Genomic DNA, 17,006 nt, shown 5'->3' with positions numbered 1-17,006 from the left:
AGACAGGTCTTTCGAAATCATCCAGTCAAATAAAAAATTTTATAAAAGAATAAACAAAGCCTACATGACAGATGGAACACATAACATGACCAAATATTCAAATTTTCTGTGTCCCAAAAGGCAAAGAGAAAACAAAAGGGATAGAAAACATATTTAATGAAATAATAGCTGAAAAATTCCCAAGTCTACCAAGGATTTAGATAGCCAGATATAGGAAGCTCAGAGATTTCCAAACAGACAAATGCAAAAGGTTTTCTCCATGGCACATTATAGTCAAGTTGTCAAAAGTCAAAGACAGAATTCTCAAAACAGCAAGAGAAAAGTTTTCAGTCACTTATAAGAAAACCCCCATCAGACTAACAGTGGATTTCTCAGCAGAAACTTTACAGGCCAGGAGAGAATGGAGTGGTTTATTCAAAGTGCTCAAAGAAAAAAAGTATATACCCAACGAAGTTATCATTCACCAATAAAGGAGAAATAAAGACTTTTCCAGATAAACAAAAGCTAAGGAAATTAATCATCACTAGACCAGCCCTACAAAAATTGATTAAGGGAAGCAAAAATACGTTATCTGCCATCATGAAAACACATGAAAGTATAAAACCCACTCATAGAGCTAACATACAAATGAGGAAGAGAAAGAACTCAAATGTTACCCCTACAGAAAACCACCAAAGCACAATGATAAACAGCGAGAAAGGAACAAAGAAAATACAAGCCAACAAAAAATCAGTAAATAAAATGACATGAATAACCAAGCCTCCAATATCAATAACAACTTTGAGTGTAAATAGATTAAACTTTTATCTTAAAAGATACAGACTGGCTGAATAGATTTTAAAAAATGACCCAATTAGGTGTGCCAACAAGATACTCATCTCACCTTTAAAGATGTATAGGCTGAAAGTAAAGGTATGGAAAATGATATTCAGATATTCCATGCAATCAGAAACCAAAAACAAGCAGGAATAGCTGTACTTATGTCAATTAAAACAGACTTTAAGTCAAAAACAGTAAAAAGAGGCAAAGAAGGTTGTTATGTAATAAAGGGATCAATTCAGCAAGAGGACATAACAATTCTAAACATATATGCACTCAGTACTGGAGGACCCAGATATATAAAGCAAATTTCACTAGATCTAAAGGGAAATATAATCTCCAATACAATAATAATTGGGGACTTCAATACTCCACTCTCAGCATTAGAAAGATAATATAGACAGCAAATTAACAAAATAGCATAGGATTTAAATTGCACTGTAGACCAAATAGAGCTAACAGATATTTATAGAACATTTTGTATAATAGCTATAGAATACAAATTCTTCTGACCAGCAAATGGGACATTCTCCAGGATAGACCATATGCTGGGACACAAAACAAGTCTCAAAAAATTACAAAAAAAAAATGCAAAATCAAACAAAATCGAAAGTTAATAGAAGAAAAGAAGAAAGATCAGAGCAGAACTACACAAAATAGAGACTAAAAAAATTACAAGGAGCCAATGAAACAAAGAGCTGGCTTTTTGGGAAAAAAGCAAAAATTGATAAAGCACTAGCTACACCAACCAAGAAAAAAGAAAATCCAAATAAAATCAGAAATAAAAACCAAGACATATAAGTGATACCACAGAAATATAAAAGATGAGAGTATATTATGAACAACTATTCACTAACAAACTTGAAAACCCAGAAGAAATAGACATATTTCTGGATATATACACCTACCAAGATTGAATCGAGAAGAAACAGTAAACCTGAACAGACTAATGATGAAATTGACTCAGTAATAAAGTCTCTGCCAACAAAGAAAAGTCAGGAGCAGATGGCTCCACTGCAGAATTCTACCAAATTTACAAAAAACTAATACCAATTCTCTTCAAACTATTTCAAAAAATTGAAGCACAGAAAATTCTCTCTAATTAATTCTATGAGGCCAGCATTACCTTGATATTAAAACAAGACAAGGATGCAACAATAATAAAACTGAAATCGATATGTTTGATGAACATACATGTAAAAATCCTCAACAAAATACTAGCAAAACAAATCCAACAGCACATCAAACAGCTAATACACCATGATTAAGTGGGATTTTTGCCAGAGATATAAGGATAGTTCAACATATACATATCAATATGTATAGATAGGCATAGAAGGAACATATCTCAATATAATAAAGGCCATATATGATAAACTCACAGCTAACATCATACTAAATGGGGAAAAGCAGAAAAGATTTTCTTCTAAGGACCGGAACAAGACAAGGATGTCCACTTTCACCATTCCTAGTCAATATAGTACTGGTAATCCCAGGCAGAGTAATCAGGCTAAATAAATAAACACTTAAATAGCATCCACCTTGGAAAAGAAGATGTCAAATTGTCCATCTTTGCAGATGGCATGATCCCATATCTAGAAAACCTAAGGACCTCACCAAAAAACTTAGAATTGATAAAAAAAAAAAAGTTTAGTAAAGTTGCAGGACACAAAATCGACATACAAAAATCAGTAGTATTTATAACACCAACAATGAACTATCTGAGAAAGAAATCAAGAAGGTAATTCCATTTACAATAGCTACCAAAATAAAATACCTATGAATAAATTTAACCAAGAAGGCGAAAGACCGCTACAAGAAAAACTACAAAGCACTGAAGAAAGACACTGAAGAGGACACAAATGGAAATGACCATACTACCTAAAGCAATCTACATATTCAATGCACGCCCTATCAAAATACCCATGTCATTTTTCACAGAAATAGGAAAAACAATCCTAAAATTCACATGGAAACAAAAAAAGAGGCTGAATAGTCAAAGCTATCTTCAGCACAAAGAACAAAGTTGGAGGCATTATACTACCTGACATCAAAATATACTACAAAATTATAGTAACCACAACAGCATGTAATTGGTATAAAAACAGACACACAAACTAATGGAACAGAATAGAGAACTCCAAAATAAATCCATGTATTTACAGCCAACTAATTTTCTTTTTTACAAAGACAACAAGAACATACTAGGAAAAGAACTCTGTTTTCAGTAAATGGTGCTGGGAAAACTGGATATCCATATGCAGAACAATGAAATTGGATTTCTATCTCTCACCATATACAAAAATCAACTCAAGATGGATTGAAGACTTAAATGAAAGACCCAAAACTATAAAACCACTAGAAGAAAACATAGGGGAAATGCCTCAGGACATTGGTCTAAGCAAATATTTTATGGATTAGACCTTAAAGGCCCAGAAAACAAAAAAACAGAAATAGATAAATGAGACTATATTAAACTAAAATACTTCTGCACAACATAGGAAACAATCAAAACTGAAGAGCCAGCCTGTTAAATGGCAGAAAATATTTGCAAAGTATGCATTCAGCAGGGGTCTAATATCCAGAACATACAAGGAACTCAAACAACTCAACAACAACAAAAACAAATAATTCCATTTAAAAGTAGGCTAAGGTCATGAATAAACATTTCTCAAAAGAAGACATACAAATGGCCAATAGCTGTATTGAAAAATACTCAATATCACTAAACCTCAGGGAAATACAAATAAAAACCACAATGAGATATCATCTCACCCCAAGTGGAATGGCCATTTTTTTTTTTACTTATGATAGATCAACTTATAATTTTTCAACTTTACCATGGTGTGAAAGGAACATACATTCAGTAAAAATCGTACATAGAAATTTGAATTTTGATCTTTTTTTAGAGCTAGCATATGCAGTATGATACTTTCTCTTGATGTTGGGCAGTGGTAGCAGTGAGCCACAGCTCCCAGGCAGCCAGCCACTCACGAGGGTAAACAGTACTTGATACCTTCTTGACTAACACCATGCCTGCTAAACCATTAAGTGTCCATGCACCAGTGCCTTCTACCAGCTATTCTTGAGCCTCATCAGAAGAGACAGAAATTAATAACCCTGTTGCTGTAGCCTCCCCATCATCCAGCAATTGATTGTAGTCCAATTCTTCAAACATTCTTCAGGCCCAGTGTGCTTTCAGCTGTGTACATTAATGGTGAGTACCCATACAACCACTCTGTTTTCCACGTTAAGTACAGTATTCAATAAATTACATGAGATATTCAACACTCCATTAGAAAATAGGCTTTGTGTTAGATGATTTTGCCCAACTGTAGACTAATGTATGTGTTCCGAGCTCGTTTAAGATAGGCTGGGCTATACTATGATATTCTGTAAGCTATTGAAAGCATTTTCAACTTATGATATATTCAAGTTACGATGGGTTTGAAACAAAGTGGAATGGCTAGCACAACTACCCAAAGTCTCAAAATATCTGATTTACCAATGTAATATTGCCTCAGACTCAAAGGATCCATACTGTGGTGACATAGTAAGTCTAGATCGTGGGGTTCACTGATTCTACCATAAACAGCAGCACCCAAAGCTGCTGGTCTGACTGACAGAATGTTGAGACGGCTTTTTGTAGCCATCCAACTTGGGTATGACAGCATGCATAGTTAGGGTGCTATCCTTCAAAATAGAGAATACACTTTGAATCGATAAGCGTTATATGGCCTATGTTGATTACAGATAGAAAATGAGATCATGAAACAAAGGGTTAGGTAAGAAGTGGCTATTCTTACCATTGTTTTCAGTGGCCCACTTGGGAAATTTGTGCTTTCTATCTTTACATCAGGCTCTGATGGATTGTAAGTACTATTGCTGGAAAGGAAATTTTATACTGGGGGACAGAATATGGGTTTCACTAAACCCAAAGCTACTGGTACCACCTAGTCCCTTGGGACTAGACCAAGGGGCAAAGAAATAACTATACTGACTGAAGTATCTGACTATCATGAGAAGATATTGTTGCTGCTATATAATGAGGGCAAGAGGAAAAAATCAGAGGATTTAATAGGAATGTGTCTTGGTGCTCAATGCCCAGTAATAGCGATGGATGGGTAGTTGCAGTAACTAAATTTGACAAAGGTTGAAATGAAAAAATGGGGGAGCATTTTCATACATGAGAGTACAGGTTACCTCCCTGGTGAAAGCCTACAGTAGCTGAGAGTGAGAGGAATCTAGAAAGCATGACAGAGGAAGATGATCAATATAAATAATGATCTTGAAACCAGCTGCAGCAGTAGGCTACAGATGATCACTTTAACCATTTTTCTGAGCCTTTCAAAAAATTTTTTGACTGGCCATGACTTTGAAGAATTTCTAATCAGACAAATTTAACTCAACTTCGGACAGGAGTGAATGTGGGTAGTACCAGAGGTGAATTGTAGCTGATGCCTTTGCTGACCACATATATCCTCTCTGCTTTCACTGTTCCCATATACACCTGCAGGTTCGTACATCAAACAAAGCTTCTCATCTACACATCACTCTGACTGAGAGCAATTTCCGGCCACTGGAACATGTTAAGCACAAATAGGACAGGCAGGGAGGAGCAGGGCACAGAAGCTCTATGAACATCTTCAACAGTGAAAAACAGGAATTAGTAAATACATATCTAAGCTTTCTTACCTTTGGGTAGAGCAGTTATTAGTGGGCCTGGCAACTAATGACTTACAGTGACAGGCTGATTATTAACACCTTCTATTGGCTTCATTCTGCTTACTCTGAATTGCCTCCCAAATAAACGAAGCACTCAATTCCAATGGGTGGTTTGCTTCAGTATTTTGGGTCTCAGTTAAGATCTCCAAGGTTAAGAGAGATTCTCTTTCCTCATGTAGTAATTACATGCAACTTCCAGGCACTTCGACTGACCTTAAATGATTTGCTACATTCTTCTATATATAAGTCTGCATATTGCTTCTGCTTTAAATATATCTCAATAGTATGTCAAGAATATTCAATCAGCTAAAATTAGAAAATTTTCTAATCAGAAAACCAAAATCTAAAGAACAGAGGAAATGGCTTGAAGCTAAGAATTTTTGGTCTTTCATTCTCATCTCCCAACAATTTCCCATAAAGCCCTAAAAAGGCCAGTTAACTTTTTAGTGTCTATGCTTTCTAATGTGTTAAATGAGACTCATAACCCTGTGATGTAAGGGCAGTCAAGCAGATGAATTATTTAATGTTAGATGATCCATAATCTGCCACACACTACTATTTTGAAGATGCCCATGCATTATTCATTGCCAAATGCACTTATGTTATGTTATTAGAGTACACAATCTCTCACAAATTTCAGATATTACACACACTTTTTAATAGGTGGCAAAAACGATACATCCTGTGCGATATTTTTAGCTAAAATGAGTTAATCCTAGGTGGCCTAGAGTGAAATGTTTTAAGACTATATAAAAATAATAAACCTAACCCTTTTGGTGATGATAAGCATTATTACTGTATTTATTTGTAGTTCAGTAGACTCTTGGCATTCAGGGATTTAATAACACAGTTTGTATTCTTTGGAGGCAACCTCAAGGGTTCACGCCACAGAGTGATGAGTAGTTTTGTGGTGGCATGGATTTTAATTGTACAAACTAATGGCCTGATATGTGGAGGCCTCTCCCAATACCACTACTCATGAACAGTGAGCTGGCTTGTTCTCATCCTGTAAGTGGCTCACCTTAGCTCTGTTCTTCTTTCTCTTTCATGAGCAGTAACTGTTCTTAAGTGATAAAAACTTCATATATTTTTGAAAAATGGCTCTTATGGGAGAAATAAACCATTGCTAGTGCTGGTGATGAAAATGAAGAAGTCTAAGAAGCATTTATTCTTAGCCAGAAAGAGATTTTTAATAAAAAGTAGGATGTTGAACTTGGCAGACTTAAGTCCATGATATGACAGAGTTCACCAAGTGGGTACATGAACACAAGAAAAATCATTTTATGAAATTTTTAACAAGAGTTCTCACCAAATCAAAAGTTGATTTTTGCATTTTTCTCTTTTAAAACAAGTGCTCATCTGAAGGCCAGAAAGGGAGCTTTAAGGTTTTTATTTTACTTTGTAACCTTTTTTTTTTTTAGGACAGGTTGTATGCTATAGTAATGTTCTTTTGCATTTTTTAAAATAAATTTTAATAGTGTTTTAGTTAATTCTATTGTATTTTGTAAGAGAAAAATCACAATCTTCAAATGAAAATGTTATCTTCTTTTTTAAAACATCGAATCATTAAATTCCTTATTTTGTTGTCTTGTACCAGCCCTTCAGAAATAATGATTAAAAATAGGGATACCAGACATGCTTCTACTGTTCTTAACTTTTACTGGAATATGTCTAGGGTTTCCCAAAGTATATTTTATTGAACAGTTGTACTCCTTGAAGAATAAGTTCTATGACAAAACTTTAGAAATCTGCCACACTCTGTTTCCATGTTAGAGAATCAAAGAGCATATTCACCTATTAATTGTACCAAGCAGCCCTGTAATTTAATATTTTATGGTTTAATTTTGTTTAATCCTGGGTTAAACTGCCTTGTCCAGAAATTAAAGAAAGAGAGAACAGTCCCCACTGTCTTATGAAGCCAAATAACTTGGATGGTACATTACAGGAGAAAAAAAAAATATGTATCAGTTTTTAAATCTCATCCTCAAGCAAGTTGGCAGTCATTCATTTTGCGAACAACAATGTGAAGGAAAACCCCTGCCACAATGTCCCCAGTGGCAACCGCAGAATGGACACCAAGGCCTCCAATGAGTGAAAATAAGTCACACATGAAAGCTTCCCAAAGTGAACAAATATTGTGCTAGAGATGGTGGACTACTAAGTTTTGCTGACTAACCAGACAAACCATCCCTATGCTTTCTTTTATAGGCTTCTGGGTCAGTTTAACCTAAGAATTATAAGGCAAACTGTGAAAAGCTTTGATCCATTGGCAACTACTTTTTCGGTTTGAATTATGATTTTTTTAAAATTTCTCTGCTATGTGATGGCAATTCTGATCTAGGATCCTTTCCTTCATATTGTCTTAACATCAAAGTAACCTCATGGTCCATAAAAATTGGCTACATAATAGATCAACTCTATGAAGTTAGAATTATAAAAAGCTTTATAATAATAAAACTTTTTGCTTTTATAACTTGGGTATTCACATAAAAGTTAAACTGTTTGAAACTTACGCGTTGCTGTTGGCTTTGGTCAGTTGCATCAATGTTCTTCAGTGAGATTTGCCTTAAGTTTCCTTTTGTGTGATACTTGGTCAAGTATTAATGGCACACTTCTATTTTTTTCCCAGCATTTTAAGACACTATATATATTCTGTTATCTATCCTCCAAAGACTGAAAGAGTTCATCTGTAAGTCTAAACAGCAGTAACTTTGAATAATATTTTTCAAAATTTTCCCATCCTATCATGTTTATTGATATATTTAAGTTTTGTATGTTCTCTTTAGCCAACATTGATAGTGTTAATTTTCCTTAAAAACTATTTCTTTCCAGATTTACAAAATCCAATAAATATCTTTTCTAAGGGGATGTTTTTTACACAAGTTATTGGGGTCCAGGTGGTATTTGGTCATGTAAGTTCTTTAGTGGTTATTTGTGAGATTTTGGTGCACCCATCACCTAAGCAGTATACACTGCACCATATTTGTAGTCTTTTATTCCTCACCCCCCTTCCACCCTTCCCCCCAAGTCCCCAAAGTCCATTGTATCATTTTTATGCCTTTGAGTCCTCATAGCTTAGCTCTCACATAAAAGTGAGAACATATGATCCTTGGTTTTCCATTCCTGAATTACTTCACTTAGAATAGTAGTCTCACCCAATCTCATCCAGGTCACTGCAAATGCTGTTAATTCCTTTTTATGGCTGTGTAGTATTCCAACATATATACACATATATGTATATACATGTGTGTGCATATATGTATATGTATATATATGTATGTGTATATATATATGTACACACACACACATATATATATACACACACCCCCCCACAGTTTATCTATTCATTGATTGATGGGCATTTGGGTTGGTTCCATGATTTTGCAATTGTGAATTGTGCCACTATAAACATGCATGTGCAAGTATCTTTTTCAAATAATGACTTCTTTTCCTCTGGGTAGAAGGACTACCCAGTAGTCGAATTACTGGATCAAGTGGTAGTTCTTTTAGTTCTGTAAGGAATCTCTACCCTGTTTTTCATAGTGGCTGTACTAGTTTACATTCCCACCAGAAGTATAGAAGTGTTCTCTGTTCATTGCATCCACGGCAACATCTACTGTTTTTTGATTTTTTGATTATGGCCATTCTTGCAGGAGTAAGGTGATATCACATTGTGGTTTTGACTTGCATTTCCCTGATCATTAGTGATGTTGAGCATTTTTTTCATGTTTGTCGCCATTTGTATATTTTCTTTTGAGAACTGTCTATTCATGTCCTTAGCCCACTTTTGGATGGGCTTACTTATTTTTCTTTACTGATTTGAGTTTGTTGTAAATTCTGGATATTAGTTCTTTGTCAGATATATAGATTGTGAAGATTCTCTCCCACTCTGTGGGTTGCCTGTTTACTCCACTGTTCCTTTTGCTGTGCAAAAGCTCTTTAGTTTAATTAGCTCTCAGAAATACCTTATTATTCATGGCTATAGCATAAGCTGTCCTATTCTACTTTCTTTCTAACCTTGCCCTCAAATTGGGAAGGAAAAGGTGAAAATGGGAAGGAACTTCAGTGACAGGTGTAAAAAGGGAAGGTAGACTGAAAGAGACCCCGTGTGAGAGAATGGGATATAAAAAGCTGCTTTATTAAACTTTCCATTCTATAGATTTTTTTTTCCCTAAAAAAGAAGTTATCACATAAGAAAGGTGAAGGCAGATAAAGAATGGGCTTTCAGATGTTTAGGCAGGCCACTATTAATCAAGTTTTTTCAGCTATAAAAAGGAATGGTTAGTATCAACTGTATCCAGCTTTTGGAGGGAAGATTAGGTAAGATACTCTATAGAGCTCTAGAAAGTAATCCTGCAGAAATATAAACTATTACTGTTACTTTATAGATTTCCAGCATTCCACTATTGACTCTTCGGCATCTAGGACAATGTTCATTATTAAAATTATGGGCCAGGTGCAATGGCTCACAACTGTAAATCCCAGAACTTTAGGAGGCCGAGGTAGGTGGATTGCTTGAGCTCAGGAGTTCAAGATCAGCTTGGGTAGCATGATGAAACACCTAAAATACAAAAATTAGCCAGGCATAGTGACATATACCTGTAGTCTCAGCTACTTGGAAGGCTGAGATGGGAGAATCGCTTGAGCCCAGGAGGTTGAGAATGCAGTGAGCTATGATTGTGCCACTTGCTCCAGCCTGAGCGACAGAGAGACAGACCCTGTCTCATATTTTAAAAATCCCTTTATATCATATTGGGAAAAATGACCAAAAACCATACAAGTTATTTATGGCAAGTTCTGGCTGACCACAGGACTGTCCAGGAAAAAAAAAAAGGTGTTGTAAGATCAATTGGTATATTCCTTATTAATGACAAGGAGTTGTAATCACCAATATGGTCTTCTGCACTATTTCTTGTCAGCAAATCATTATAACTTTGTAACTACTACGGCCCTTCTTAAAAGAATCGGTACTAAGACAGAAAAAAAGAAATCATTAAAAAGATGTGAGACTTTGACAAGAAACTTGTTCAGAAGAAAGATCTTGGCCTGTATCCACTTACCTATATCTTCTGTTCATTTACCTCTCTTTCTGTGTATGCTTCTATTTAATATCCTATCCTTGACCTTGGTAATTCGTGGTTGGTTCTATGGTAATGGTTGCTGGAGAAGTAATCTGATTTTTTGCCTCATCTATTTTTAACATCCTTTTCCTAATGTCTTATCTATATGCACTACACCAGTGGCAACTTCCTCCTGGTAAAGAGAATATATACTTCCTGAAAGGCATCATTTTGGGTTCTACAAATGTCTCTAATGTCCCTTCTGCTAATATAATCACTCCTGCAGGTGGCAAATAGTATTTTGGTCATTAAGGGCATGAATGAGAACTGTAAAAGAAAAAAAAAGTATGTATAATTGAAGCCCAAGGTATTAAATCCATGGAAATATTCTATTGCCTTTTAAAACATCTATAGAAGTGTACTTCTCTAGAGGCAATAACTGAATGAAATGCCCATTCTTGATGCTATTCAGAGACATCAATTTGCATAGTCAGAGGTGTAAGGAGGAGAAGAAGGTACCAAGTAGCCCTGGTAGAACTTTGTAGAAGTTCATGAAAGTAAAATATTTAAATAAGCAGAGACAACACGCACACAATGGCTGTACTAAAGAGGTGCAGTCTGATTTTCTCATGACCTCCTTCCCCATATGAGAACCCAATTTCTTAAAAAAACATGATTGAGACGGTTCAGCAAAGACCAAGAAAATCAGATGAAAAACTATAACTAAGTGACTTACACCGTGAGCCACACAGTTACATGTCACTTGGGAAACTAACATTTGTAGAATTTACAATCACTTTCAACACTGGATCCTTACACTGTGTTGAAGGTATTATTTTGATTAACTTCCCATTTTGCAAATAGAATTAAGAAAATAAGACTCAGATGTTAAATGACTGGCCCTTTACTTACAGTTAATGATGGAGTTCAGGACATGCCACTCCAATATATGGCACTTTGCCATTTGAGATAACAGCAGAAAAACGAAGGCCACTCTCATCTTTCCTTGGTCCCTCTCTCCCAAAGCAGGTTCTTTCCAGAGGCACCTACTCTATACCTGGATGATAGGCATATCCTTATCTCTGAAGATATAGGGACACAGAGAAGAATCTGGACAAACAGGCCTTGCTAAGTTTCCCCAAGTTTATTACCATTAGATCATGGACCTTTATCTAATCATGCTTCTTTTCCAAGGCCACTTCTTCATCAGACTTAGCATAAAAATACACAGGTTTATCCATTTCTTCATGACTTCATTTCCTTATGAAGGCTTCTGTGTCATGTACAACTTATATTAAATTTGTATGCTTTTCTCTTGTTAATCTGTCTTTCTTTACAGGGGTCTCAGCCATGAACCACGCGATGGATAAGAAAAGATTTCTTCTCCCCTACAGTTTCTTCTCTGCTGCGCTACTAAACACAAAGCTAGGACTATCTACAAATACCATGCTTTCCCATCACCTTCAAGCGGTTACCTATGTTGGGGGAAGGATACTCCATGCATGTGAAATGACAGATAATTAAACCAACACATAAAGGGAACACTGGATGAGTCTCCTCACTCTGCTGACAGCACAGCTGGTGCAGGCAGCATAGTTGACTGTTAGTAGTTGGCTCTCATGCAACTCTGAGACTAGCTTGAAGAATTCCTATAGACCTCATCTAGTGGTATACCCATACAAAAACACCATTACGTGTGTAGAACACATATTCATTCAATCTGCAAGCCACGCTTGGATTCCCATTCCACTTGTTTCCAATGTCTGCACCCTGGTGCAGATAAAGATTCCTCAGGCTCCTTTGGTCTTGGCTTTTCCTGACTTTGAAAGGTACACAAGACCTTGCAACTCTCTGTCTCTCACAGTCACTGCAGGTATTTTTAAAATCTTTATTACAATGATTGAAAGGTAGAAAATTCACAGGTATCCCTCTGTGTTTGGAGAACCTTACTGAATGCTCTCTGAACTTGGCATTTGGACTTTTAAAGACTCTCACCATTTATCATAACCATCATTGTTCTTCCCTGGATTTTCCTGAGAGGTGTAGCAACTGGTTTTTGAAAGATTAGGATAATCAAAAAGGATGAAGAGGCTTTTCAGGTGACCCTATTCAGCTTGTTCCAAATTACTTTTGGGGAGAAGACATGAGATTCTTCTCTCCCCCATAATAAGTTGTCAGCTATTCTATCATTGTTTATAAACCATGATCTAAGCTTTCCCGAGTGCCTCATGCCAGGTTCCTTTGCTTTTCTCCATTAGCATATGGTTACATGGTGTTTATGCTCCAAGAAAAAGCCCTCGGACAACTCTACTGTCAAACGTGTGTTTTTTCCTAAGTGGGAGGTCAATAGCATCTCCATATCCCCACCCAGAAGAGAAATGAGATGTTGCATGTGACACCCACTAATCATCTACTTTTCAAGGTTTGATTTGGTAATTTTCTCTGAGGATGAAGCCGCTGACAAAAATGCTTTCAAGATGGAAAGGGGGCTTGTAAACCTGCCTGACTTATTATTTTCTGCCTGAAAGCAATAAACATCTGTTTGCTTGATAAATTAACCAGGTTCGCATTTGAGGGAAACAAAGCTATTTAGTTGGCTTCCAATTACTGATTTCTCTTGAGAACATTACCCCAAGGGCTCTGGGCAGTGAAATGCTGAATATCACCTCATCGTCTCTAGATTCCCCTATACAATCTGTCAATAGCCTAAATTCCATGCCATGAGACATTTTTTCATACTATAAAATGCTGGCAAATGCTGTTGAGCATAGAAAAAAGGAAATAGTTGTTTACTTTGAGATATTAGACAAGGGCAAAACTTAGAAATTTTTTTCATATGTCAATGGATCCCACTTTTAAATAGCCAGAGGTCCAAAGAAATGACTAGATCTCTTTCGAGGTCTAGAAAGAGGTGAAACTTTTGTTTTTATTGTTTGTGTGTTATGTGTGAGTCTCGTTACCACACTTGGAAAACTTATACTCTCGGCTCTTGATTAAGTGTATTCTATAATCTGTCATCTTAAAACTAAAACAATTGTTCTTCATTTCTTTCAACAAATTGTTTGAGTAAATTTATGTGCTAGACACTCATTTAGGTACTTTAAAAATGTTAGAAAACCAAAACCCAGCATCTTTGTTCTGCTGAAAACTTATACTCCAGGTAATAAGTATCAAGCATAATAAATAAGAAGATTGCATACTGCAAAAAAAAAAAAAATTAAAAAATTGAGCAGAGTCATGGAAATCAGGGAAGCCACAGAGAGGTACTGGATGAAGGACAGCTGCAATTTTAAATAGGGTAATAAGGATAAGACTCACTGAGAAAGTGACATGTGAACAAAAGCTTGAAAGAAATGTAAGAGCTATCCACACAGATACTCAAAGAACAGCATTCTGGGGACAAGGGAAGCCCAGTGCAAAGGCAAGAAGGCAAGAGCGTGCCTGGAAACTCCAAGGAGCATCATGGAAGCCAATATGCCTGGAGAGAAATGATCAAGCAGGAAATTAGCAGGATACAAGGCCAGAGAAGTAAAGTTGGGAAGGGTAAGAAGAGGGGTGGGCTATGTCTACATATAAAAACTTTAACTGATATAAAAACTTTGGCTTATTCTTTGAGTGAAATGAAAGCTTTTACAGGATATTAAACAATGGAGCCATAAGAACCACCTCACATTTTAAAAGGGTCACTCTATCTGCTTTTTCAAAATAGACTGCATTAGGTAACAAGTATGGAATCAAGAAATTGTTTCAGAGACTATTGCAATAAATCCAAGCAAGGAGCTCAGTAAAGGGTAGTAGCAGTAGTAGTAGCAGTAGTAGTAGTAGTAATAGTAGTAGTTGTTGTTGTTGTTGTTGTTAGTAGTAGTAGTACTAGTAGTAGAGGTGGTAAGAAGTGTGACATTCTGGATATATTTTGAAAAGTCAATAGGAATGCATGTTAGCTTGGACATGAGGTATGAAAGAAAGAGGTAAGTCAAGGATGACTTCAAGATTTTTGGCCTGAGCAACAGGATGGATGGAGTTGCATCAACTGAGATGGGGAAAACTCCAAGTGAAATAAATTTAGGAAAGAATATCAGAAGTCCAGTCTTGAACATGTTATGTTTCAAATGTCCATTAGATATTCCAGTGGAGATGTTGCATAGGATGCTAGATTTATGAGTTTGGAAAGATCTGAGATGGAGGTATAAGTCTGGCATATGTATGCTATTTAAAGCTATGCTGCTATAGGATGTCATCAAAAACGTAAATGTACATAGAAAAGAGAACCAAAGATTGAGTCCTGGAGCTTGCCAAAGAGGTTAGAGATAAGAGGAAGAACCGGTGAGGAAGGCAGAGGAGTTGTTAGTGAGCTGGAAGAAAAAACAAGAGAATGTGGTGTTCTAAAGACCAAGGTACAGAAGCCGTATCAAGGGGGAGGGAGTTATAAAGTACCAAATGCTAATGAAAAGGTGAAGACTGGAAACGCCCAATGGATTTAGCAATATGAATCACATTGATGACCTTGATGAGGGCTGATTAAGGTGGAGTGGGTCTCACAATGAGAAAAACACAATTGGAGACCAAGTAAAAAAAAACTTGAGTAATTTGTTTGAAAATAAGTACAAAAACTGGAGTGGAAGTTGGTGGTGAGGGGATGGATTCAAACTAAGTTTTTTGTTTTTAAAATTTAAAAAAATGATATTTGCATGTTATGCTAATGCAAACAATTCAGGATGGAGGAAAAAATGATGCAAAACTGGAGCGCATTCATGAAGAAATACTCGGGTGAGCAAGAGCAGATGGGATCCGTTGCAATGGATGGAATGGCACTGGATGTGAGTACAAATATTTCATCTATGGCTATGGGCGGGAAGGCAGAGTATGTAGGAAATGTGGGAAAGTGCGTAGATGTAACGGTGTGAGTCTGGCAGAATCTCTTTGGAAACCTCTTTCAATAAGGAAGGACGCAAGATCATCAGGTGAAAATGATGAGGATAGCGGAGGAATTTTTGAAGGTTTGAAAAAAACAGAGTGGCTAATTGTTTACACCTTTGATACTCAAAGGCTGGTCATTGAACCAGCAGCATTGGCGACACCTGGGAGGCTGTCAGAAAAGCAGAATCTCAGGCCTCAGAACTCCTGCATCAAAAGGTCCATTTAAACAGGATCCCCAAGTGTTTCATATGCACCTTAAAATTCGAGAAGACCTGACCTTTGCAAGATATCATAGTAAAAAAAGCATAAAGAACATGAGCTTTTCAGCCAAATAAATTGAACTCTAACTTATGTTATTTTCAGAAAATTACTTAACCTCTGTGTAAGTTTCCTTATCTGTAAACTGGGGAAAACTATTAATATTAGCACAGTAGAAATAAAAGTGGCAGTAGTAGTTGTTGTAATGGCAACCACAACAGGTAACATTCACTGAGCGCTCTATCAGTCAGGGGCTTGGCAGGAGGCTGGAATTCACTCAGGTGATTTCAGTAAGTGGCTCTTAACTCTGGCTTCATTACTTACAAAGCTCTTAGACAACACCAGCGGCCAGAACCCACCCCAGCCAGAGATGGCATTCCCATCTCTGGGAATGCCAGCCCAGGCACCGGTAGTTTTCAAAAGCTCCCTTGGTGGTCACGTGCAGCAAGGGTTGAGAACCACTGATGTAAGTTAATAGTCTTCAGTGAAGGGCCTACTTACAGAGATTTGGGCAGCATTAAGGAACCAAACAATGGCATGTTGAAGCACCCAGGTACCAGCAAGAGAGGCAAGGCATTAACTTACATGGGGTTGGAAGAACAAAGGAAGAAAACAGTGTCTCTGCTGCAGTAGAGGAAGGACCACAGGTAGAGGTCGGTAGAGGTCAGCAATGGAAGCGCTGGGTTGCTGCCAGTGAGGGAGGCAAAACTCGGAGGGGGCAGGAAGGAAATTCCCTACCCTTTCTTCTCCCGCCTACTGGTTCCCTGACACTTCCTCCCATTGGCTGGCCCCAAAGTGAAGCTGGCTCGCAAGGGAATTTGGGTGATGTAGTCCTATGTAGAAGTCCTATTTTCTGGGAAGACAGCAGGCCAGAGAAGATGGGAGAATGACTGGCGGGGGAGGGAGTCTTGCTAAGGGGTCAAGTGGAGAATAAGTACAGGCACTTACTACGTGCCGGGCCCTCTTCCAGGTGCTTTGCATGGATTAACATTTTAGTAGATGGCTTCATTATTTTTCATTAAAACTCAGCACTTTTTTTATTGAATAAGGAATTGTTCCAGGTCAATTCATTATTGGAGACAGTTAAATATTTGTAAGTTTTCAGATGCACCATTCCCAGAAGAGTGCATTAACTTGTTTCTCCGTGGTCAGGCTGAGAGCCCAGGGCTCAGCATTTGCATTCTCTAGGCCAGCAGGGCACACCTACTAGGTTCTTGACAATGAGTT

General features: G+C 37.0%; 1 long non-coding RNA gene across 1 annotated transcript in view; it reads right to left on the bottom strand.

Moving 5' to 3' along the window:
- The window catches only part of LOC129135690 (uncharacterized), a 122,392-nt gene extending 105,853 nt beyond the window's left edge, over positions 1-16,539 (bottom strand). The window contains exon 1 of the long non-coding RNA XR_008536694.2: positions 16,365-16,539. This is a non-coding gene — a long non-coding RNA (uncharacterized LOC129135690). The remainder of the gene's footprint in view (positions 1-16,364) is intronic.
- Positions 16,540-17,006: the final 467 nt, after the last annotated feature.

Source organism: Pan troglodytes, chromosome 7, assembly GCF_028858775.2.
Source record: "Pan troglodytes isolate AG18354 chromosome 7, NHGRI_mPanTro3-v2.0_pri, whole genome shotgun sequence".
In the NCBI taxonomy this organism is placed as follows: Eukaryota; Metazoa; Chordata; class Mammalia; order Primates; family Hominidae; genus Pan; species Pan troglodytes.
The sequence above is the reverse complement of the archived record's forward strand: the minus strand, read 5'-3'. Positions and strand labels throughout refer to the sequence as shown.